Below are 27,587 nucleotides of genomic sequence, written 5' to 3'. Positions count from 1 at the left end.
CTATGAGAAGATGTGGTTCCAGGAGATAGGCAGGACATGAGAAGATGTGGTTTCAGGAGATAGGCAGGACATGAGAAGATGTGGTTTCAGGAGATAGGCAGGACATGAGAAGATGTGGTTTCAGTAGATAGGCAGGACATGAGAAGATGTGGTTTCAGGAGATAGGCAGGACATGAGAAGATGTGGTTTCAGGAGATAGGCAGGACATGAGAAGATGTGGTTTCAGGAGATAGGCAGGACATGAGAAGATGTGGTTTCAGGAGATAGGCAGGACATGAGAAGATGTGGTTTCAGGAGATAGGCAGGACATGAGAAGATGTGGTTTCAGGAGATAGGCAGGACATGAGAAGATGTGGTTTCAGTAGATAGGCAGGACATGAGAAGATGTGGTTTCAGGAGATAGGCAGGACATGAGAAGATGTGGTTTCAGGAGATAGGCAGGACATGAGAAGATGTGGTTTCAGGAGATAGGCAGGACATGAGAAGATGTGGTTTCAGGAGATAGGCAGGACATGAGAAGATGTGGTTTCAGGAGATAGGCAGGACATGAGAAGATGTGGTTTCAGGAGATAGGCAGGACATGAGAAGATGTGGTTTCAGGAGATAGGCAGGACATGAGAAGATGTGGTTTCAGGAAATAGGCAGGACATGAGTAGATGTGGTTTCAGGAAATAGGCAGGAAATGAGAAGATGTGGTTGTAATGATCTGTGCCCTCTGGCTATGTTAACTTATAACATTAATAAAGCAAGGATGACTTCTCTCGTGCTGGGTGCTTATTCACCGACCGGATTCCAGACTGACGTTGTTACGTACATCACGTGACTTTGTTGTGGTGCTACGGAAAGCCGTAAGGGACATTAGCAAATCAAATATTACTAGCAAATATTACATCTCCCTTTTTCTGAAAAGTGCTGCTTTCTCTGCAGGGATACAGACCACGTTGAGCACGTTTATAAGCAAATAACCATCTTAATAAGAAAGAATATGAAAGTAGAACTCTTATATAACTGGACTGCAACAAAGTAGTGCAAAACATTTCCTTCACTGGTCTAAATGTGACACCGTAATAACATTTCATCTTTTTTTTTCATTTCATTACTGGTAACTGCAAACATAGTAGGTAGGTACACAAGGTAAGTGAACGCTGTAAACATTTCTTTTCATCACAAGTAATGCATGAACATTTCAGGAACAGGTAAGTATGAACATTTCTTTTCATCACAAGTAATGCATGAACATTTCAGGAAGAGTACAGGTAGGTGTACAATTCTCTTTTTTTTTTTTTTTTTTTTAACATTCATAAGTCAAGGATTTGTCTTGGTTTGATCGTGCGACCTGACCTCGTGGTGTTACCAGGCTGTGTGTCTGGTTGTCGCTGATTGTTCGTGTCTGGAGGTTCAGCATGCTCTTGCTGATGGGCTTGTGTGTTGTTGTTAGCGCTGGTAACAGTCTGCTGTGAAGTGTGTGTGTGTGTAGTGTGAGTGTTCACTCTGCTTTGTCGCAGGTGTTGACGGTTGCGTCGGTAGATCTGACCTTCTTTGGTTTGGATGTGGTAGCTCCTGTCTGTGTTCGCTGGTCTTTCCACAGTTGCAGGTCTCCAGGATCCATCCTCCTGACTGGCGATCTGTGGCTGCAGGTGTTTTGCTGTTGATGGGAGAATGGACCGCAGCCTCCGACTCATCAGTAGCTGCGCCGGTGATTTCAGGTTGTCCACCGGTGTGTTGCGATACTCCAGTAAGCTCATGTAGGGGTCTTTGTTCTCAGCTTTGGCTTTGTCCAGGATGCGTTTGGCCGTCTGGACAGTCTTCTCGGAGAGGCCGTTGCTCTGTGGGTAGTGGGGGCTTGTGGTGGTGTGTGAGAAACCCCATGTCTGTGAGAAGTTGCGGAACTCACCAGAGCTGTAGCACGGACCGTTGTCGCTGATGATAGTCTCGGGGATTCCGTGTCGAGCCATTGCTGCTTTCAGCTTCATGATGACGGCAGATGAGGTGCAGCTGTAAAGTCTCTCTAGCTCGAAGAATCTGGAGTAGTAGTCCACAGTGACTATGAAGTCCTGTGAGTTCCATGTGAATAGGTCTGTGCCTATCACTTGCCACGGCCGCTCAGGTATGGCGTGTGACCTCATTGGTTCCTTTGCATTTGCGCAGCGCCGTTCTTGGCATATGCTGCAGTCTGCTACCGCATCCTCGATCTGTTTCCCCATGCCAGGCCAGAACAGTAAGTCTCTTGCTCGGCATTTGCTTTTTTCCACGCCGAGGTGGCCGGCATGGATGCACTGTATCATGTCCTTGCGAAGCTTTTGGGGGACAATGATTCTCTCACCTTTGAACAGGATACCGTCCATTTCTGAGATTTCTGCTCTGTGGTTCCAGTATTCCTGGATGCTGGGCGGGCACTTTTTCTTTGTGTCTGCCCAGCGAGTGAGTGTGGCTCGTCTGAGTGTGGTGAGCTGTGGATCTTGCGCTGTTTCCTGCTTGATTTCTGTGAGTCTTGCGTCGCTCACAGGGATGTTGCTGAGGACTGTGTGCACTTGGGCCTCCATCCCTTCCTGTAGGTCACTGTCGTGGTGTTCTATTGACTTGCGTGACAGTGTGTCGGCCACCGGTATGTCCTTACCGGGGCGGTGGATGATTTGGATGTCGTATTTTTGGAGCGCCAGGATCATCCGTTGCAGCCGGGGTGGTGCTGCTGCCAGTGGCTTTTTTAGTATTGCCTCCAGAGGCTTGTGGTCTGACTCCACAATCACTTTTCGTCCGTACATGTACTCGTGGAACCTCTTGCAGCCGAAGACCACAGCGTAGAGCTCCTTCTCTATCTGTGCGTAGTTTTCTTCAGTGCTGTTGAGTGACTTGGACGCATAGGTAATTGGTTTGCCATCTTGGAGCATGACAGCCCCAAGGCCACTTTTGGATGCATCCACTTGGAGTCGCAGCTCTTTCTGCGGGTCGAAATATGAGAGTACTGGACCTGGGTGCTGTGTAATGAGATTCTTCATCTCCTGGAACGCCTTGTCATGGACTGCATCCCACACAAACTCACTGTCCTGTTTCAGAAGCTGTCTGAGGGGTGAGTTTATCTGTGAGAGGTGTGGAGCGAATCTGGCGAGGTAGTTGATCATGCCGAGGACTGTCTCCAGCTCTGCTTTGTTCTGTGGGGGTTGCATGTCCTTGACCGCCTTCACCTTGTGTGGGTCTGGTTTGATGCCTTCGTGTGAGAGCGTGTGGCCAAAGTAGCTTACCTCGGACACGCATATGTGACACTTGTCGGGGTTGAGCCTCACCCCTCGCTCCCCTGTGTGCTTCAGCATCGCTCTGAGACGCTGGTCATGTTCCTCTTTAGTCTTGCCGAACACTAGTATGTCGTCCACTATGGCCGTCACACCGTCCAATCCTTCATATGTTTCATCCACGCGTCTCTGGAACTCGTCTTGAGCGGACACGATTCCGAAGGGCAGTCTGAGGAAACAATACCTGCCAAACACTGTGTTAAATGTCGTCCACATTGAGGATTCAGTGCTCAGTTTGATGGCCCAATAGCCTGACCGCGCATCTAACACGCTAAAGTACTCAGCTCCAGCGAGCTTTGTGGTGGCGTCCTCCAGCGTGGGGAGGGGGTAGTGAGGTCGTTGTATCACTTTGTTAAGAGCTCTGGGGTCTAAACACACTCTAAGTTTGCCTGTCTTTGGCTTCTCATCAACGACGAGTGCGTTCACCCATTCTGTGGGTTCTGTTACCTTACAGATTATGCCGCCTTCCTCCATGCTGTCAAGCTCGTCCCTCAGTTTGCTGCGTAGGGCGATTGGGATTCTGCGTGGCGGGCAGACGACCGGCGTTGCATCTGGTGTGACGCGGAAGGTGCACTCGCCTGGGAACTCTCCTATTCCCTGGAAAACATCTGCATACTCATCCATTAATATTGTTTTCCTCACTCACAGCCATCACTATTTTTACCAAGTTTAGGTCACGGCATGTTTTCATTGCCATGACTGGTGGGGCGTTTGTGTCAATGACGTAAAAGTCCAGCATCATTGCATTGTCTCTGTACTTACATCTGAGTTTGCATGTGCCTTTCATGCTCAGCACGCCTCCTCCATATTCAGTGAGTCTGTGTATTGCTGGTTTCAGTGTCACATTTTTGAACAGCGCCTGGAACAGGTTGGTGGGAATAGTATTGGCCTGTGCCCCAGTGTCTAGTTTGAACTTTACCTTCTGTGGAGGTGTGCCTATTCCAACCTCTACGTAGGCCTGCTCGTTGCTTTTCCCGTTATTCTCTATTGAGATGCAGTCTATGTACAGCTCTGTCTGTTCTCCCACAGCGGTGCTCTCCACTGTAATGTTGTCGAAGTACAGTTCGTCCTGCTCTCTGTCAGTGGTGTACTCTTCTGGGTTCTCTCCGACGGCATGTACTGTGCCGCGGTAGTACTTTGTCTGTCCCTGGGAGCTAGACTTGCATACTTTAGCAAAATGATTGAGCTTCTTGCATTTAATACATTGTTTACCCTTAGCTGGGCAAGTGGCTTTAGCGCCGTGTAGCCCTCCACAATAGCTACATGCCCTAGCGGCGGTGCTAACGTTACCCTCCCTTTGTCTGAAGTTAGCGTTAGCTGCTTTGGGTGCGTTCGGTTTGTAAGTCTTTCTGCCTATTGCGTGCACCGTTTCATGTGTGCTGCCCTGGCCCATAAACGTTAGCTGTTGCTTTGCTAGCTCGTGTGAGCGGGCTACATCTATGGCTTTTTCTAGCGTTAGCTCAGCTCCCTGGCTAAGTAGCTTTTCTCTCACTCTGGGTGAGTTGGTGGCAAACACGATGCGGTCCCTGACCATCTCGTCGGCATTTGGGTAGCCACAGTCTTTGACTAGGAGCTTTAGCTCAGTTACAAATTGTTCGAAGGATTCACTCTCTCCCTGCATCTTTTCATGAAATTTATATCTGGCATAAATCGGGTTTGCTTTGGGGGTGATGTACTCAGTGTACTTATCGTAGTACGTTTCTAGCTTCTTGGCTTGTTCTCCGCTGAGTGTCCAAGTGTTGTGCACATCGCGCCCTTTTTCCCCTATCCAGAGCAGGAGGTAGCTGCATTTCTCCTCTTCGTTCTTCCCGCGCAGGGGGCCCTTGAACATTAGCTCCGTTGTTTGTCGAAATCGTCTCCATGCTTCAGGTAAGTTCGCCGATTCCCAGTCCATCCGTGGAGCTGGAACGCCGTACGAATCCATATTGGGTATTTAAACTCCGCTACTCTGACACCATGTAATGATCTGTGCCCTCTGGCTATGTTAACTTATAACATTAATAAAGCAAGGACGACTTCTCTTGTGCTGGGTGCTTATTCACCAACCGGATTCAGACTGACGTTGTTACGTACATCACGTGACTTTGTTGTGGTGCTACGGAAAGCCGTAAGGGACATTAGCAAATCAACTATTACAGTGGTTTCAGGAAATAGGCAGGACATGAGAAGATGTGGTTTCAGGAGATAGGCAGGACATGAGAAGATGTGGTTTCAGGAGATAGGCAAGACATGAGACGATGTGGTTTCAGGAGATAGGCAAGACATGAGACGATGTGGTTTCAGGAGATAGGCAGGACATGAGAAGGTGTGGTTTCAGGAGATAGGTAGGACATTTTTCAACCTGCTTCAGTGACCCTGAGTGATTTGTCCTAAAAACCTCTTATTTTTGCAGTTTCAATTTTAAACCTTAAACTTTGTTCTATATATATATATATATATATGTGTGTGTGTGTGTGTGTGTGTGTGTGTATATATGTATGTGTGTGTGTGTGTGTGTGTGTATATATATATATAGTGTAATTTTTTCATAGAGAAGTAGAATATAATTTGAGAGCGAAATTAAACCTCAAGAAATTGAGTTCGTACAACTTTGAGGAGCCTGGGTAGTTCAATCTGTGGGGTGAAATTGTGGAACAGTTTGCACATGGAACTCAAGCAAAGTACAAACATTCTGCAGTTCAAGAAGAAGTACAAAGAACTGATTATCAAGAGATACAGGGATGAGGAAGAGTTGTGGTAACTGTTTAAGTTTTAATTAACTCTAAACATTTCTTACTACTTTTTTTTTCTTTCTATGACTCCGGGTGGATATTTGGGTTGTACGTAGCATTGAGATCTGATTATTCTTGGGTTTTTTTATTCTATTTTTTTGTCTCTTATTGTTCACAGTAGTTGAGTTTGTATTGTGCAGCACAACTTGCATTGCATGTGAACTATACAGTACAGTGGGAATTGAGTTTGAAATGTATAGTAGCTGAATTAACTCAAGAGTAGGTGAGAAGGGGCAGGAAAAAAATAAGTGTATACTTCCTCCTACTCCTTTTCTCCTCTTCCAACATGTAACAAATAATCTGATGCATACGGACATTTGTTCACTGAGTTTAGTGTGTAGATTTGATGATCACTTCAGATTATTGGCAATGACTTATCTTTATGTTACATCCTGCTTATTTACACGTTCAAAATAAATCATTCATTCATTCATTGGTTTTCATTTTCAAACTCATGCAATCACGTTTCCTTCATATATCATTACACTTATTCTCTTTTTTAAGCTTTTGATTTTCTATCATCATGTCATCCTATTGATATATATGTGTGTGTGTGTGTGTGTGTGTGTGTATAATGTGTGTGTGTGTATATATATAGTGTATATATATATATATATATAATGTGTGTGTGTACATATATATATATATATATATATATATATATATATATATATAATGTGTGTGTGTACATATATATATGTGTGTGTGTATATATATATAATGTGTGTGTGTGCGTGTATATATATATGTGTGTGTGTGTGTGTGTGTGTGTGTGTGTGTGTGTGTGTGTGTGTGTGCATATATATATATAATGTGTGTGTGTTGTTTTGCTGTGATAAAAAAGGTTGATATTTTCACCCCAGAGAACACAATACTTTCATCATTTACTGACATTTTTCATCAACCACAGGTGAGTCCAATCAGACAGTGTGGTAATTTTATGCCATGACTATTTTCTGGAAAGAAATGTACGTTGGGCTGAAAGGCTGAAACCTCTGAGAAGGTGTGGGATTGTTAATAAATCTCACATATGCACACCAGGAGGGAACATTGTAGCGAGACCTCTAAGAGATTGCAGAATTACTAATTAATTCTTGGAAATGTTCACTAAGTACATGTCAGTTCTGAGAGGCGTGGGATTGTGCAGTCTTACAGATGGTCACCGGAAATATTGTGTCATTCCTCCTGACACAAGCTGGAGTAACACTCGTTACATGAACACTAATGAGGTTGTCCACTGAAAGATGGTTGCAAATACCAAAATACTGCAAATCATTGTAAAGACTTGGAAACTATGAACAAACAGGGGGAGGGGGGGGACTTAATCATAGATTCTGATTACTATAAAAAAAATGTCAGTAATACTTTGCTGTGAACAGATAATCAACAGTTCGCCGAGGGGTGAAGGAATGAAATGAAAACAGCCACTGAAGGGCGATAATGACAGCCCCAAAATCGTATTCTCCTCACTGACCACTAGTCACATTCTAGTCACGACATGTTATAATGTCTGCATTAACTCATTTTTGATGCTAGTTATGGATCCTAAAATTAGTTTGTTAGGACCTGGTTTGGTCCTGGGGCTGATCACATTACCACAAATTGGATGAAAAGTTTTTGATTCATGCCCCCCCCCCTTCTTCTCCCCACTGTACTTGGCCAATTACCTGTTCTGCCGAGCCATCCCGGTCGCGAATATTTTTTTTCCTAAGATGAATCCGGAAAGTTCCCGTCCTTAGGCGGTAGGATTGGGCAGATCTGCCTGTCAGTCAAGGCCGACGCGAATGCGCAACAACCCTAACCCTAACCCTAACCCTAGCCACGTTTGCTAGCTAACTGTTAGCCATTAGCCACGTTTGCAACCAAGCTAACTGTGCCAACTTAACTGTGTGTACGGTAAGCGAATATTTTTTTTCCTAGGATGAATCTGAAAAGTTGACTGACAGGCAGATCTGGCCAATCCTAGCGCCTGAGGGCGGGAACTTTCCGTATTGATCCTAGGAAAACAATATTGGCGTCCTGGTCGCTGCTCCACCCCCTCTGCCGATCCGGGGAGGGCTGCAGACTACCACATGTCTCCTCCGATACATGTGGAGTCACCAGCCACTTCTTTTCACCTGACAGTGAGGAGTTTCGCCAGGGGGGTGTAGCACGTGGGAGGATCACGCTATTCCCCCCAGTTCCCCCTCCCCCCTGAACAGGCGCTCTGAACGACCAGAGGAGGCGCTAGTGCGGTGACCAGGACACAAACCCACATCCGGCTTCCCACCCGCAGACACGGCCAATTTTGTCTGTAGGGACGCCCGATCAAGCCGGAGGTAGCACATGGATTCGAACCGGCGATCCCCGTGTTGGTAGGCAGGTACCTGGACACCCCTTGAATTCTTTTTAAATGCCTCCCAGCATCAGACGTGGAGTAATGACACACTGAGCTTCTGCGTGAGAGTAACCAGCAAGTTGAGAAAGTGAGTTTACTTACATTAGGGCATGGAGCACAAAAGCGTCTGCGTCATTACACAGATATTTTTTTTTTGCTTGGATGCCATTCTCCATGAAACCTTCCTTCTTTTTTATGATCTATTAAATGCTTGTGAGATTAATGTGTTTCATTATTTTCTCCAGAAACAAGATCGACCAAATGCATGAGCTTTACGATTTTAATGCAGCTCATAGTGCATTGAGTTATGACATGTAAACCACAACAGAGTCAGCCACCTTCCCGTGATGGTGCCTACTCCCATGATTTTCTTTTTTACCCATAATTCACATGTGGGCCCAATAATGCCCTATAGCAGGAAATCAAAACGCCTGGCCTCCGGTTCTTCAATTGGTCCACTGCAGCAACGCAGAAGTCCATTGGAAGTTAATGGCCAGCGCTGTTGGTAATGGTTTCCAGTTTTGTTGTGTTTTGTTGTTTTGTTTTTTTTTATTGTTGTTTTTTGCACAGTTCCCTATCTTAAAAGGGACAAACAATACTAAAAATAAGTGGGCAAATGCCTAAAGGAAATGGAGAGAAGATGAAGTCTCCATGGCTCTTAACATGGATACCTAGAGCTCGTTGATGATGTAGGCCTCAGTCCTACCTTTCTAGTGATGCAAGTCTTCTTGTCAGGGAAGATTACAGAGAACATTTTTAAAATTCCCTGATGAGCAGCTAAGACCTGTTTCAGTACAATCCAGGCAAGAGAAAAAAATGTTGGCAGTCAGTTCTTTCCCTGATTAATCCTTTATTAAAACACTAGCACTAGAAGGGATCTTAAAGGATGATGTAATATACGGTTTCAGATTTTTTTTTCTACCAGTACATACTTTAGGGAAAAAAATGCCGATTTGTGGGGTGGAGAAGTGAGGTGGGGCAAAGGCTCTGGAGATGCATTAAGACTGACGGCTTGTAATGTTTTTTTCAGCTTCGGCCCATTCATGTTAGACTAGCTGGGAAGCCTTGGTAGCACATTATCCATTGGGTTGGGGCCAGAAGTGCAGCGCGGGTGAACATTTTAACTGGGGGAAGTGTGTATTTTCGCTGAAGTATAGTTTGCTGGAGTTATCTTCGCCAGCGTTGAAATATTGTCCAGTATTAATGGGTTTCCTCAGGCAGAGAGCATGATGACCTGTGCAGCTAAAAAATAAAATAAAATAAAAACAAAATGAAAATAAATAAAACATGACTTGGCTTTTCATTATGATTTAAGAGAAATGGCTGAACTGATGGCTAAAATAATCAAGTTCAACATTCACTCAAAATTCAATTATGAGCTTATATTGAGCTACTGAATGAATACACATAGTTCAGTCCGGTTTATGAAAGCCGTCTGCCTGAGAGAGCCTCCATCTACAATTCAAGGTAGGATGCATTGACTTTTACAGGCCAAACACTGTTTTGTAGAATACAGTTCAGTCTCAAACCAGACACCCCACTTCTCTGTCTGCTTATCATAATATCCTAATAGCGCAAAAGTGTGTGTATGTGTATGTGTGTGTGTGTGTGTGGGGGGGGCCTGTGATGGACTGGCGGCCTGTCCAGGGTGTCTCCCCACCTGCCACCCAATGACTGCTGGGATAGGCTCCAGCATCCCCGCGACCCTGAGTAAGGATACGCGGTTTGGATAATGAATGAATGAATGAATGAATTATTACTATCATGACAGATGTGAGAGTTATTTTCAGTCTGGTAGCAAACGACCCCACACAAGTCTAAATAAATGGTAAGTAGCACTTGTCTAGCTGCAACAGCCACTCAGAGTGCTATACAATCAGTGACACTCATACACCCATGGCGGTGTCAGCCATGCAAGGCACTAGCCAGCTTGTTGGGAGCAGTTAGGGGTTAGGTGTCTTGCTCAAGGGCACCTTGACATTTTTCCATGGAGGAGCTGAGGATTACACCAGCAACCCTCTAGTTGCCAGACGACCTGCTCTACCTTCTGAGCCACTGTCGCCCAGGTAAATATGAATATAAGTACATGAACAAACAAACAAACAATAAAAAAATTAAATGAATATCTAAAATAGTCAGGTTACTTCAATGCACACATGGTAACAGTAATATTTATCATTAAATCAAAGAACACAAAAATGCAATTCATATATAACTTTAATGTCCCATTATTTCTTATCAGAGCTACTGAATATAAAAATCACGGGGCCACACTGATTAGCAGCATAATAACTTTGGGACTCAACACAACTGATAAACAATTCACAAAAGTACCATCACAAACAGCCATGCCATTACAGAGCACAGAACACACATGAATTCAGTATTATCTGAAATGAACAACCGTTCAAAGCAGAAAAGATAGTGTATCCATTACTACAAGTGGACACTTGTGTTACAGAAATGCAAAATATCAATTCACAGAAACCATATTGGAGGACTACTGTGGCACCATGTTATTTTCCCCAAGTGGTTTACAGGCCTTCATGTATAAATAGCCTACAATATTCATTATATCCAAAATCAAAATATCGGTAAACTCAGTTCACTGTGCATGTTTGGAATGAATCCATCACACATCATTTTACAGATTATACAGTCATATTAATCTATATTTTTATAATATGTCTTATTTCCCCATCATGATTTCTCATGACGTAAGCATCAAATTAGGTTGTTGCCACTGTTTCTGGAGGCAGTGCCCACCCAGCGCACATCCACCAGCTGTGCAGCAGCCTTTGTTTTTTCTTACGTTGGCAGTCAAAGCAGGTTCTGCGAGTTGCCCTCCTTTCCATGTGCCATAGTTGTCCCTTCTGACGTGTAATATATCATTCATTACAACTGTTGCCCAGACTTTGTGTATCGCTTGTAGAGGAATTGGAAAACAGATGAGAACCTATGCAGCCAGTATATATTTTTTTCCTTACATCACTTCTGTAAGAAAGTATGAGCACACATTTTGATTTTATGGGCTACTTCCACAGTTGGCAGTTGCATGTTGATTGATGATGCCCAGCTTCTCTTGTCATAAGCTGTTGTGAAGCGGTTTGACAGCTGCCTCACGCTCAATCTCACACACCATTTTCAATTCCTTATACATAAATGGTGACCCTCGACAGCACAGCACACTGGCCAGTTGTCACCCAAGCTGTTTTACTTTCTAAGGGACAAATTGTTTAACAACACAACACTTGGGCCACCAAAATGGCCAGCCTAGAGTGGATATAAAAAGTCTACACACCCCTGATAAAATGGCAGGCTTTTGCAGAACTTTTTTCCACCTTTAATGTGGAACTGTAACCTATAAAACTTAAGTGAAAAACAAACTGAAACCTTTTGGGGGGGGAAAAATTACAAAACTTACCATAACCTGGCTGCATAAGTGTGCAAACCCCTAAGTTAACACTTTGTTGACTCACCATTTGATTTTATTACAGCACTCAATCTTTTTTGTGTAAGGGTCTATCAGCTTGGTAAAACTAGACTTGGCAATATATCCCCACTCATCCTTGAAAAAATGTTTTAGATCCATCAAATTGTGAGAGTATCTCCTGTGCACAGCCCTCTTCAGACCACCCCGTAGATTTTCAACAGGATCCATGTCTGGGCTCTGGCTGGGCCAGTCCACAGCGTTGATCTTCTTTTAGAGAAGCCATCCCTTTATTGATTTTGATGCATGCTTTGGGTCGTCGTCACGCTGAAAGGTGAAATTCCTATTCATCTTCAGACGCCTGAAGGTTTTGCACCAAAATCAACTGGTGTTATTCAGAGCTATTCATGATTCCCTCCACGTTGACTAAAGGCAAGGCAAGGCACATTTATTTGTATAGTACATTTCAGCAACAAGGCAATTCAAAGTGCTTTACATAAATCATAAAAGGCATAAGACAAAATGTAAAAGCAACATAAAGTAATAAAACACACCTGAATACAAATAAAACAATACAGTAAACGTTAGAGTGCAGTAAAAGATGATGAGCTTCAAGTTTGATTTAATAAAATTCAGCGGCAAACAGGAAAGTCATCAGCCTTGATTTAAAAGAACTGAGAATTGCAGCAAGACTGTAGTTTTATGGGAGCTTGCTCCAGATATGTGGTGCATAAAAACTGAATACTGCCTCTCCTTGTTTAGTTTTAACATTGGGGACAGAAATCTATTTTGGCCCTAAACCATTTAGTGCTTTATAAACCAAGAGCAGTATTTTAAAATCAATTCTTTGATGGACAGGAAGCCAGTGTAAAGACCTCAGAACTGGATTAATGTGATCCCCCTTTTTTTGTCTTAGTGAGGACTTGAGCAGCAGCGTTCTGAATCATCTGCAGCTGTTTGATCGATTCTTTAGATGGACCTGTAAAAACACCATTAGAGTAGTCGAATTGACTGAAGATAAATCCATGGGCAAGTTTTCCCAAATCCTGCTGAGACACAGATCCTTTAATTCTTGATATCTTAATGTGGTTGTTGAAATTCAGGTCTGAGTCTATGAATACACCACGTTTTCTGGCTTGGTTTGTGTTTTTTAACATTACTGATTGTAGCTAAGCAATGACTTCTAATCGTTCTTCCTTGGCTCCAAGGACAATTACTTCAGATTTATCTTTGTTTACTTGAAGAACATTCTGAGACATCCAATCACTGATTTGTACAATACACTTACTCAGAACTTGTATGGGATTATAGCACCCTGGTTAAGTGGTTATGTAAATCTGTGTGTCGTGTGCATAATTATGGTAACATATTTTGTTGTTTTCCATAATCTGAACTGGGGGCCCCAGAATGGAGCTTTGGGGACCTCCTAAGGTCATTTTTGTCCGCTCAGATTCGTAATTACCTACAGACACAAACTATTATCTGTCCTTGAAGCAGGATTCAAACCAGTTTAGTGCTGTGCCAGAAAGTCACACCCAGTTTTCCAGTCGGTCTAGTAATACGTTGTGTTTGATTGAGTCGTATGCAGCACTGAGATCCAATAATGCAAGACTGAGGTGCTGCCACCGTCTATGTTTAAGCAGATATCATTAAAGACCTCAACAAGTGAAATCTCAGTGCTGTGGTATGGTCAAAACCCTGACAGGGAAAAATCAAACAGTTGTTTAGTTCCAAGAAGTTGTTCAGCTGCTATGAAATGGCCTTTTTAATTATTTTACTTAGAAGTGGGAGGTTTAATATGGGCCTATAATTGTTCAATAGTGAAGAATCTAGATTATTATTTTTTCAAGAGTGGCTTGATGACTTCGCGTGGCCTCAAGAGTGTCTTGATGACTTTAAGACCTCCACCATCATCCCTATCCCTAAAAACCCAAGGACCACAGGACTCAGTGACTACAAACCTGTTGCCATGATCTCCGTGGTAACGAAGTCTTTTGAGTGCCTGTTCTTTCCCACTTTAAAACTATCTTTGACACACTCCTGGACTCCCTGCAGTTTGCCTACAGAACCAACAAGTCTGTGGATGATGCAGTAAACATAGCTCTCCACTTCACCCTCCAGCACCTGGTCGCAGCAGGAAACTATGCCAGGATCCTGTTTGTGGATTTCAGCTCCGCTTTCAACACCATCATCCTGGATCTGCTGCAGGACAAGCTCTCTCAGCTGCACATGCCTGACTCCAACTGCAGATGGATCATTGACTTCTTATCTGACAGGAAGCAGCACATGAAGCTGGGGGGAAAACCTTCTGAGTCCCGGACCATCAGGCCCAGTTCCCCTGAATGTTGTGTCCTTTCCCCTCTACATTTTTCCCTGTATACAAACAGCTGTACCTTCAGTCACCAGTCAGTCAAGCTCCTGAAGTTTGCTGATGACATCACCCTTATTGGGCTCATATCTGGTGGGGATGAGTCCACCTACAGATGGGAGATTGACTATCTGGTGTCCTGCTGCTGCCAAAACAACTTGAAGTTCAATGCTCTAAAGACAATTGAGATGGTTGTGGACTTCAGAAAATACCCAGCCCATCCTGCCCAGATCACCTTGTGTGTTTCCCCAGTCAACACTGTGAAATCCTTTCGCTTCCTGGGCACCATCATTACCCAGGACCTCAAGTGGGAGCTGAATATCAACTCCCTCACCAAGAAGGCACAGAAGATGATGTACCTCATGCAGCAGCTGAAAAAGTTCAATCTGCCAAAGCTAGTGACAGTGCGCTTTTACACTGCCATCACTGAGTCCATCCTCACCTCCTCCATCACAATCTGGTACACTGCTGGACAAGGGCAGACTGCAGCGTATCATTTACTCTGCTGAGAGGGTGATTAGGTACAACCTGCCATCACTCGATGACCTGTATGCCACCAGGACACTGAGGTCAGCAGAAAAGATCATGGCTGACTCTTCTCACCCAGGCTAGGGTCTCAAAACACTCCCCTCTGGCAAGAGGCTAACGTCTAAAAAAACAGAAGCTCACACCACAAGAATACTTTCCTCCTTACAGCAGTAGGCCTTCTTAATATGCCTCCAGATACAGATGGCCACATATCCTGACACTGCCACCCTCCCACCCTCCATCCTCATTCTATCTTCCCTGCTGTGCTCGCTGTATATGGTCACCTTGCATATAACCTGCACTACCCTGTAAATAACTCTTATTCTATAAATAACATTAGAATTTTAATTTAACTTTTTTTAAATACAGCTCCTGCCACAGGTGAACACAGGGACAACACATACCCTGTACCAAGACAGTGACTGTATATCTAATTTTCTGAATTTTGTCATTGAAGAAGGAGACAAATCCATTGCAGGCCCTAGTACATAGAAATTCAGAGGCTACTGCCACAAGAGGGTATGTTATCCTGTTGACAGTAGCAAAAAGCATTTGCATTATTATTGTTTTTGGCAATGATGTCAGAGAAGTAGGACTGCCTTGCATTTATCAGTTCCAAACTATTGATGTGCATTCTTTCTTTATAATAATAATATTAATAATAATGATGATGATGATGAAGATGAAGATGATTAAATAATCATAATGAACAGTAAAGTCAAGTCAATTTTATTTGTATAGCCCAATATCACAAATTACAAATTTGACTCAAGGGGCTTTAGAGCAACACAACATCCAACATCAAACAGTAAGATTTGTTTTTCACCATCTGCGTTCAGTTTTATGATAGTCCCTTTTTTTTCCCCTATTCTGGCCAGTGTGGCACATATCCATGGCGATCCTTTTTTTTACCAGAGACCATCTTCATCTTAGTGGGTGCAATGGCATCAATAGCATTTTCAATTTTGGAATTTAAATCATCTACGATCTCACTGACTGAGACCCAAGAACCCAAGTGTGGAATAGAAATCCTGAATAAATAATTTCAATGGTGCTTTCAGTGATAGTCTGTTTTGTGTTTTGCTGCTTGAATATGTGTGTGTACGGAGATAGTACTCTCAAAGAAAACACCGGAATGATTGGAGAGTCAAAGTCAAAGTGTATTTATTGTCCCTTACAGGGAAATTAGTTTGCAGCCAGTATACATAAAAGAGAGCAACACCAGTCACCACAACATTAGAAATGTTCAGACCCTTGGCGATAATTAAGTCTGGTGTGCCCCTTGTTGTGTGTGGGCTCCGTCACATTGAGTCAGTCCATAGTTACCGAGAACAGAGCACAGATCTTCAGTGCTTCTGTCCTGGGGGTTGTCAACATGGATGTTTAAATCACCAGCAATATCTACACAGTCAGAGTCAATACAGATCATAGACAGCAGTTAAGCCATCAAACAAGTTTGCGTTGTATTTCGGTGGCCTACAGATATTAAGAAATATAACTGGAGAAGATGAATTCAGCTGAAGAGCCACTCAAAAGAAGCAACGTTTCCAATGGCAACTCCACCTCCTTTCTTATGTATTGTGGTTTCGCCCACAAAAGTGAAGCTGGGCGAGGTTGACCCGATAAGAACAGTTGCACTGTTATCTTGGCCTAACCACTTTTCAATTAAAAACATACAATTGAGATTGTGCTTTATGATATAACCATTGATTAACCATTGATTTTTTTCCTGACAAAGACCTAATGTTAAGCAATGCTGAATTTAACGTGTTAAGAGTATTATATGACTTTTTTTTCTTTCTTTTTTTTTTGCAACGGGCTGTGACTGTTGGTGTGGAGTCAGATTAGATAAAGTAGCTGTGTGCTTTGAGTACACTTATTTCTTCCTGGAGCTAGTCAAACCAGGAAAAAACGCCCCAGTTCCGGCTGAAGAAAAGCAGCCTCAAAGCACGATGCTGCCACCGCCATGCTTCACCGCCGGTATGGTGTCCTTTTGGTGATGTGTTGTATCGTTTTTGTGCCAAACATACCTTTGGAATTAGGACTAAAAAGTTCATCTTGGTCTTATCAGACCATTACACATTTTTCCACATGGTTTTGAGAGACTGGAAGTGTCTTTTTGCAAAATTTAGCCGGGCCTGGATGTTTATTCTTTTTCTTTTCATGTGAAAATGCTTCTGTCTTGCCACCCTACCCCACAGCCCAGACATATGAAGAACACGGGAGATGGTGCCACACGTAGGGAGCCACCAGTCCATGCCAGAAATTCCTGCAGGTCCTGTAGTGTTGCCGTAGGCCTCTTGGCAGCCTGCCTGACCATTTTCTCCTTCTCTTCTCATCAGTTTTGGAGGGACATCCTGTTTTTGGTAAAGTCATAAATTTGCCATATTTTCTCCACTTGATGACTGCCTTCACGGTGTTCCATGGCATATCTATCCATCCATCCATCCATCCATCCATCCATCCATCCATCCATCCATCCATCCATCCATCCATCCATCCATCCATCCATCCATCCATCCATCTATCCATCCATCCATCCATCTATCCATCCATTATCCTGCTCTCAGGGTCGTGGGGATGCTGGAGCCCATTCAAGCAGTCATTGGGCGGCAGGTGGGGAGACACCCTGGACAAGGCCACCAGGCCATCACAGGGCCCCCACACACACACACACACACACACACACACACACACACACACACACACACACACACATTCACACCTAGGGACAATTTAGTATGACCGATTCACCTGATCTACATGTCTTTGGACTGTAGGAGGAAACTGGAGCCCCCGGAGGAAACCCATGCAGACACGGGGAGAACATGCAAACTCCACACAGAGGACGACCCGGGATGACCCACCAAGGCTGGACTACCCTGGGGCTCGAACCCAGGACCTTCTTGCTGTGAGGTGACTGTGCTAACCACGGCGCCACCGTGCCGCCAGGGTATATCTAATGTCTTGTAAATTATTTTTATAGTTTGCAATTTCACATTGAGGGTGGAAAAAGTCCTGGCATGATTCATCTTGGTTTTTATTTTTTTTACATTCAAGACTTTTTATATCCACTGTACTTGGAATTGTCCAAACATTTCCCTAAATCTGTTCTGACTTGCAGACAGAAATCGTGGATGCAGCTAGAGGAATAAAACAAGAGAGGTTTTCTGAAATTCAAGAGTTCGGAGGTCAACATCTCGTCTGCAAGCATGCTGAATATTTGAAGGGTGCAAAGCATTTCACAATGTGAAAACCCTGATTGGGCTGTACACCAAAAGTAATATTCATGGAAATAGATTGATGGAGTCTCCAAAAAATATTTGACTCCCAAAAAAAAAAAAAAGGGTTGACCCATTTATTGTCCCTCTGAACCAAATCTTGACCTTTATGTTTACGGGTCTATACGGTGCTGGTGTTCTGAGCAGCTAGCTGTGTGTGTTTAATACCCAGTGCCTCTTCCCCACTTCCTCAGAGACCATATTCTTGTAATAGAAATACAATTGTCTCGTGTAAAACCCGATGCTGCTCCTCTACCAAAGGTCCAGTGTTTGAATATGGAAATGAGCTGTATTTTTAGCCCAACAGTATTCCCATGCTGTCAACGGGCAACATGAGCAATAGGGTGGTAAGTGGCTAGCCACGGCACAAAGGAAGCTTCTTTCATCATTATTTTCAGTCTTTATTTTACAAAGTAATTCCCCACGCTGCTTTGCTTGAGTCACACCGCTGTGCACATAGTGCCAGATCCATGTGCCAAATCTGCCCCAGGGAGTCCTCAGTTGAAGGACGTGTGAATATCTAAGGCTCCATGTGCAGTGCGATCAAACTGAACAGGTTATCCATGTAGTTCAAGATCTACACTTCTGTATTCTCTAATATGACATCAGTCACCCGCTTAGTTGTATTTGAGTCATCCTGTGTCTGTTTTGAATTTTTTTGCTCTGAAAATGCTGCATGGTGGTGCTTTATAAATCAATACGGTTCACTCTTTGTCTTTCACCGTAAATACTTTTAGATGAATCAGCCTTTGACACTTCCTGTTATGAGGCTGTGTCACACTCACCATTACTCATTTACTGTCTTTCTTCTTTTGTAATGACCTTCTTTTTTATCCATGCACTTTCATTCCTTCGATGAAAAGAGCATTGCACTTTAATCCATGAAATGTGCTATTTAAATAAAGTTCAACCGTTTGATTGATTGAGCCATCCATTCCATCCATTATCCAAACCGCTTACTCTGCTCTCGGGGTCACGGGATGCTGGAGCCTATCCCAGCAGTCACTGGGCAGCAGGCGGGGAGACGCCCTGGACAGGCCGCCACGCCATCACAGGGCCATCAATCAATATATCAATATATTTATAAATACAATATACTTCATAAATTGATTGATTGGTTGTAATATATATATATATATATATATATATATATATATATATATATATGTATCCCTCTCACCCTTTCTCAGGGGTTGTGTGTCTTCCTGAAGCTGGGGTCCTCTACAAGAGGCCTGTGAGTTTGGAGGTTCTGTGCAGTATCTTAGCTGTTCCTAGGGCTGCACTCATCTGGACAGGGACCTCAGATGTAGTTCCTGTCATCTACTGGAGCCACTCCTCCAGTTCGGGGGTTACAGCCCCTAGTGGTCCTATTACCTCTGGAACTACTGTATAAATTGCACTCTGTTTTACAGCAACGTGGGCATTATATCTCGGCACATTTAGTTAGCACCCTGCACATTAGAAATATAGATTTACACATTGAGAGGCAGACATTTGTACACCAGATCTCTTAATTAGTTAATGAACATGTTGGGATTTTGCATGTGGTTCTGGGTCTTCCGGACACCGCAGTAAATCCAAATGTGAGGGGTAGAAGGGCACCGCTGTGGTGGGAGGGATCTTGGCACACTAGCTCACTGTAAATGGTTTTCAAGGAAGTAGTTAAATCAGATGATGAAGCGAGTGTGTACTACTATGTCACCAGTTTGCAGTACTCACTCATACTTGGGTGTCTTCTGGCAACAGAAGTTTAAGAACGCTGACCATAGCTGCTCAGCAAGGAGCGAGGAGGACGCAGCTCGCAGGGCGGCCTCCAGGCACAGAAAAAGGGATCGATGACTGTTTACTTACAGCGTTACTTTAAAAAATTACTGACTACTTTCCCAGTCTTGCTCTTTTTTTGTCCCCCCCCCCCCCAGTAGGACAACTGGGAGTCTCAGATGACCACGAGGTCTAGTAACCCTGACATTCACCTCGAGGAAGAGGCCCTTCGTTACCAGACAAGATGGACTGCATGCAGTTTTAAAGCACTTTGGACGTTTTATCGAGACACGTGTTCACTTTAGCTAGCGCTCCGCACTTTAAAAAATACAGATTTGGAAATTAATAAGCAAACATTTTTTTTCACCAGATGTCTTCGTTATTTATTGACTATACTGTGGTGACCCACATCTATATAACTGGAGACATTCACCTAAGAGGACGGTGTACCTTTAAGGGAAGAGGCGAGGGGTCAGATAATGCACTTCCGCTTCCGGTTCACAGTTCAGTGTCGTTGTCGAATGTATGACATGCTAAGTTGGAGCTAGTAAACTACCTCGACTACTTCTACTCTCACGTCTCTGTCTCGTTGTTTTCTCACTCCACAATACATAGTAGGGTGTTGAATGTGGTTCTGTGTCTTACAGATGCTGCAGCAGCGACTCGGCGTTTGGTTCGCAGCAGCCTGTGAAGCAAAAGGTTTGGCATTAATGATGTGAAATGAATTGATCACCGTGCGGTTAACGAGTGTGGGAAGTATGCTCTCTGTGTGGTATGCTGTGGGTGCAGTAGAAGTGCAATTGTGTAAGTGCAATGTTAGTGGAGCACTCACTAACCTGTCCTCTCTTGTGTCCTCTCGCTGATGTATTTGGGCAAAGGCCTCCCCACGGGTCCAAACACCGCTTTTCTCCCCCCTCATTTTTCTCCCCAATTGGACCCCGAGCCATCCCGGTCGCTGCTCCACCCATTCTGCCGATCCTGGGAGGGCTGCAGACTACCACATGCCTCCTCCGATACATGTGGAGTCGCCAGCCGCTTCTTCTCACCTGACAGTGAGGAGTTTCACCAGGGGGTCGTAGTGCATGGGAGGATCACGCTATCCCCCCCCTCCCAGTTTCTCCTCCCCCGACCAGAGGAGCTCGCACAAGTGCAGCGACCAGGACACATACCTATCCAGGGGGTCTCCCCGCCTACCGCCCAGTGACTGCTGGGATAGGCTCCAGCATCCCCGTGACCCGGATCAGGATAAGCGGCTTGGCTAACAGACGGATGAGGTGAATAAATCACCAAACGGTTGGTCTGCACCATATTTTGCCTCCGCCTTCATCACTAAACTCCACATATCTAGTAGGAGTTTCAGCAGGGTTTTGTGATTGTTCTTTATTTGTAGGGTACTAATTAAGTTGGATTATTTTATTTGTCACTTATCATTAACTCCTCTTAATGCCCAGACACCTCTGGACATGAAAAGCTTCATTAGCAGCGTATCATACTACGGCCCGTACTGACATCCTTAAAGGTGATCCGTGCAATGTCTTCCTGTGTGCTGACCCCTATCATTCAGTGATGTGGGGGGAGGGAAAAAAGTAAATGAAATAAGTCGAGACAAGCAAATTTGTAAAGGCCACCACACTCTGGCTGGCATGAGTCAAGAGGAGCGTTCTTATTCATCTCATTGCAACCCCACCACCCCACCACCCTCACCGTAAGTATCCAGCCTTGAGTAAATGACGAGAATGAATTATCTGCTCTATTTCATCCCCTGGCATTGTCACTCCTGCAGACTCATTTTTTCCGATGGGGGAAAACATTTATTTTGCTGGTTTTGCAGAGCATTGCTAAAGAGAGCGTCTTTCATATTTGATGGGCTTCAGCTGGTGTTTGCGATGTGTGCTGCAGGCGGTACTTGACATTGTCATTTGACTCGCCGCTCCGTTTCTGCAACTGTTGAGAGCTTGCCTTAAGAGAAATGTAGTGGATACGTGACACATTTGCCCACACATGCCATTTTCAAACTCCTGCGGCGTATTAATCTGCTTTGTTGTCTGTGCTTGCTGCATAGCTTGCTGTAGAAAGCGAGCGAGAGCCAAGAGGGCAGGGCAGGGCAGGCCGCCACACAACCAACACATTTAGTTGGCCGGGTTTTGATATACTTTGGTAATACCCGTGGGGAAATTAATGCTCTGCATCAGTGTTGTAGTACTCAAGTCCAGGACTCGGACTCGAACACTGGGGACTCGAGACTCGAGTCTCGAGCAGGGGGTGTTCCCACAACATTGGCTAGCATTCCCTACAGGTTCTGCTTATGTTTTAAAGAGGATGTTTTCATCTGATGTTCAAAGAACATTTTAAGCATGTTTACCGTTTCAGATAATGTTCCCATAACATTAAATATTTACCAAGGAAGAGCGTTTCAGTTTCAGGTGCAGCATTCTGAGGGTGTTTTGGGGATGTTGTTGAGGTAAGAGATTCTAGAATGTTCTCCTACAAAACATTGCTGCAATGTTGCATGATAACAAAGGAAGAACATCTGCAAAGCAACATTTTGAAAATGTTTTCAGGATGTTGTTAAGGCCTGACATTACAGCCCGTTTTTCTGTAACACGTTCCCAGAATGTTGTCCCAGGAGGTTCTGTGGACGCAATGAAAACTTCCCGCTGAAAACACCAAGAGAACATTCTGAGATTTGTTTCCTAACATCGCCAGAACGTTTTTATAAGAACAAATTGCTAGCTGGACTCGAGGTTTAGTGACTCGACTACAACACTGGTGTGTGTGCACATGCTTGCGGGTGCATTTGTTTGGCTGTTGTGTGACAAAGTAAATAAGCTCCCTATGAAATGGTGACAGCTGTGTCATTTTTGTTGCATGTAGACAGTGGTGGATCTAGAGATTTTTTCCTGGGGTGGCAAAGGGGTGGCAAGACTGTGTCCCAGAGGTGGCAGCTGCCACCCCTTGCCACCCTGTAGATCCGCGCCTGTGAGGGGGAGGGGGATTCTAAATCGGCGACTTCTGTTTGAGATGAGTTTGGTGCGGGTCTCATTGACCTTCACCATGCATGTACATAAAATATACTTTAAAAACATATTATCTGATCTGATTTATAAATGGGGTGGCAAGACTGTGTCCCAGAGGTGGCAGCTGCCACCCCTTGCCACCCTGTAGATCCGCCCCTGCATGTAGACCTTTTTTATTTGTATGTCTGCTTCTTTACGGTGCCAGAGTGGAGCACTGGAGCCCATCTTGGAACTCGACTCAGACTCAACCTTGATGACTCGGACTCAGGTAATGGGGACTTGACTCGGACTCGACTCGGACTCTTCTTTGGGGACTCGGACTCGAACACTGGGGACTCGAGGTTTAGTGACTCGACTACAACACTGCTCTGCATGTAACTCATCCTAGCTGTGTAGCTAGGAGCAGTGGGCAGCCGCCGTGCAGCGCCCAGGAACCAACTGCAGCTCGTCTCGCCAGGCCTCAGTCAGGGGCACAGACAGGAGTATTAACCCTAACATGCATGTCTTTTAGATGGTGGGGGAAACTAGAGCACCCGGAGAAACCCACCACAGACACGGGGAGAACATGCAAATGCCACACAGAGGACGACCTGGGATGACCCCTGGGGTTCGAACCCAGGACCTTCTTGCTGTGAGGCGACGGCGTTAACCACTGGGCCACCGTGCCGCCGTATGTTCGAATGCAGAAACGTGGGAGGTGAGGTGGTCACGTACCCTTTTCTTTGCTTCAAACATTAACACTTAGCAACCCCTACTGACTTTACTTGACACGTGCTTCAAGAAAGAATAAATATCACACACGCTGTCGCTCCTTCACCACTATTTTGAAAAAACTTGTGTGTGGAATAGTCTCTTAAAAAGACGTGTGTTGCTTAGCCAGATTGTATGCTTGTAAACTGAGAAATAATTATATCCTGTGTGACAACGCTACTGATTGTATATACCTGACACCCTTTTGCATGAAGAATATTTTCCCCTTAGTGTTGTTTTGTATGTGGGTGCCTTGAAATAAATGGGTCACCAAATTGGTTTATTTATAGTTTCTGTGTGTGTCTTGGGATTGTTATTTGTGTATCTGCTAATTCTACAGTCAGGCCAAGTTTGGCTGCTATGAGCCTAAGTACAGTGGCAGTAGTGACAGTTGCATCCTTCTTAGTAGGTATTGCATACAGTATTACATGCCACTATTTTGAATCTATACCTCCCAGCACCACGTTCACCTGCTTTAACAGAAACCTTATAGTAGTAACAACTCTCAGTGTATTCAGACAGAAGCACTGGATGTAATATTAATGGACACCGGGATAGCTCTGAAGAGTGGGGTAATTGGCCGGATAAAATTGGGGAGAAAGGGGGGGGGCAGTCAGGGCAATTCAAATCCAAGAGACTGAATACTTATATTGTTAAAGAACACTACTTTGTAACTTATGTTGAGATGGACTAAAATAAGCCAGAGAAATATTCAGAATCCATTAATGGTGTGTCCATAACGAGGGAAGCACGGAGAGTCTTTACAAAAGGTTAAATGATGTCTTCCTCTGTCTCCGGGGGATGAAATAAAGATGGAAAATGTAAAGGGGATGGATCTGAAAAAAAAGCAGAGTGAATACTTTAAAGACCCTGCAATTGCTCATTTAAAAGAAATTACTTTATATTACCTCTAAAAAGATAAGGAGTCTAAATGTAATTTCACGTGTCAGGAACAAAAGCAACAGTCTTGTGCGTTTGCAGCTCAAGCTTCTGACTTTTCCTCGAGCCTGTATATTCACATGGACGAGATAATATGGAGCACGGCCGACAAAGTCTTTGAGCGCTGTTTAACAATCCTCTATTGTGGAATAATTAGAGCTAAGACAGATAAGCCAATTTCGAGTGCATATTTAGAAGAATGCAAAATCAATCAAATCCTCTACTCATTTCACCTTGCCGTTGCACATTTGTCTTTATTTATCCAACCGTCTCTCCCGTCTGTGTAAAGTGTGAGAAAGCACCTTTAATTTTTTCACTGTATTCTTACGGCGAATTATACTGGTACAACGGATTTGTTCCCAGCATTTCACTGGAGTTGCCCACTCCAGTTCTTTCAGTTGCCTTGGTCAGGGGCACAGGCAGTTGTATTAACCTTAACATGCACGTCTTTTATTTATTATTTATTTATTTACTTACTTTTGACCCCCCCTCCCCCCTCCGTTTTCACCCCAATTGTACCTGGCCAATTACCCCACTCTTCCGAGCCGTCCCGGTCCCTACTCCAACCCCTCTGCCGATCCGAGGAGGGCTGCAGACTACTATTTTTTTCTTTAAATGTTGTTCACTTACTTCAGCTCAGCTTTTTTTTTTTTTTTTATAAATTTATTTCTGATTTTTCCCTTTTTTCTCCCAATTTAGTGGCCAATCGATCCCTATTTTAATTCAAACACCCACCCTCGCACTGTATGCGTTCGCCAACTGCATCTCTCCGGCTGGCAGTCTCGAAGGAGACCGCCTCGCCACTTTCGTGACAAGGCGACTCCAAGCCGAACCACTGTTTTTCCGACACACACAGAGACGCATTCACGTGACGAACACAAGCCGACTCCGCCCCCCTCCCGAAGACAGCGTTGCCAATGATCGCTGCTTCGTCGAGTCCGGCCATAGTCGGATCTGACGAGACCGGGGCGCGAACCCCAGTCCCCAGTGGGCAACTGCATCGACACAGAGCCGATGCTTAGACCGCTACACCACCGCGGACCCCTTCAGCTCAGCTTTTAACCCAATCATACCACAACGCCTGATCAAAAAGCTGAGCCAGCTGGACCTTAACACCTCCCTCTGCAACTGGGTACTGGACTTCCACACGGGGAGGCCACAGTCAAGTGGAAATTGGCAAGATCTCCTCCAGGACCATCACACTGACCACCGGCACTCCACAGGGCTGTGTGCTCGGTCCGCTCTTGTTCACCCTGCTGACTCACGACGGCACAGCATCATCCACATCCAACTCATTATAAAGTTTGCTGATGACACCACAGTGGTAGGTCTCATCAGCAACAACGATGAATCATCATAGAGAGCGAAGGTGGATCAACTGGCAGTGAGGTGCAAAAACAGCAACATCTCCCTAAATATAGGGAAAACTGAGGAGGTCATTATTGACTTTAGAAAGATCAACGCCTACCATACCCCTCTGACCATCAACAGTATGGAAGTGGAGAGAGTCAGCAGGGTTAAGTTCCTGGGAGTTCACATCACAGAGGACCTCACCTGGACCTCACATGTCACCGTGCTCTCCAAGAAGGCCCAGCAGCTTCTTCACTAACTGCGGCGTCTGAAGAAGGCGAGTCTCCCGCCACCCATCCTCATCACATTCTACAGAGGCACCTTAGAGAGCATTCTGACCAGCTGTGTCACTGTCTGGCATGGGAACTGCAAGGCCTCTGACGGCAAATCCCTTCAGCGGATAGTGAAGACAGCTGGAAAGAACATAGGAACTGCTCTCCCATCCATCCAGGCCATCTCTGATGCACGGTGCACCCGGAAGGCTCTTAGCATTGTGAAGGACCCCACCCACCCTTCCCACATCCACTTCACCCTCCTACCCTCTGGCAGGAGGTACCGGAGCAACGTTGCTGCCTCCACCAGACTATGCAACAGTTTCTTTCTTTCACTTAGACCTTCCATAAAATGAATTTTTGACCATCTTACTCACTGTCCATGTTAGGTGTGCTTGTGATGTTTAGGTCTGTGAAGTACTACTTCACTGACCTTTTAATGCACTTTTTGTTTTCAATATTTATTGTGTGTTATTTGTTTTTATGTGGCACTGAGGTCCATGTGAAACGTAATTTCATTCTCTTGTATGTATGAGACATGTATATAAGGCAATGACAAATAAAAGTACTCTAAGTCTAATTCTAAGTCACCAGTAGCTCTAGATGTGATCTTGATCCCTTGGTTGAACTGAACTGGATTGACCTCATCAAGGTTACGGTTAAGGAAAGCGCTCTGCTTGGTAAAGCAGCTGAGTCACTGGGTTGCTAAGTGCCTGATCTCAGCTTCTTCTTTTACAATACCATACATAGATGATAGGCCAATATCTTACTCTAATGGAGGAGAAACCTTGCGGTCATAATGCATACATTTACATGTTTAACATGTTTTTCATTACCTGAATGCTTATAAAGTATTATATTATTATATTATTATTATACATTATTATAAAATTGCTATTTACTGTAATATTTGGATGAAAAAAGATTAACATTGGCAACTAGCAATGTTACTTCTTCTTGATACCTTTGTTTTAACTATTTTCAGGGTCTCTTCTTATCATCACCAGTGCAGAATTATGCAAAAAATCCATAAAAATTCCAAGTTTGGATTGACATATCAGCATCGCACAACACCTATTTATCACTAACCAAGAATTCAAAGAGATGATCCCCCAAAATAACAACTCCTACCATCCAGTGCTGCCACAACTTGCATGGTTTCAACTCAAAACCTCAAGGCTTAAAGAAAATTCTGACTTTCTGAACGATTGAATATTGCCACATCATTCATGTGCACTTATGTCATTATTACATTGCTTGCAACATCCCTTAAAGGCAACATAACATTTAAACAGGTAGTGCCAGGGACGAATAAGCCACACATGAACTTTGATAATCAACCATATTCAAAACAATAGAGTTCTCAAAAAAGCAATTAATGGGGATATATATTATATCTCATTTGCTACAGCTAGCCTATTTGTCAGTAGAATTGTTGACAGTCAAACAACCAAGC

This window comes from Lampris incognitus, chromosome 12 (genome assembly GCF_029633865.1).
Source record: "Lampris incognitus isolate fLamInc1 chromosome 12, fLamInc1.hap2, whole genome shotgun sequence".
NCBI lineage: Eukaryota > Metazoa > Chordata > Actinopteri > Lampriformes > Lampridae > Lampris > Lampris incognitus.
This window is presented reverse-complemented; position numbering follows the sequence as displayed.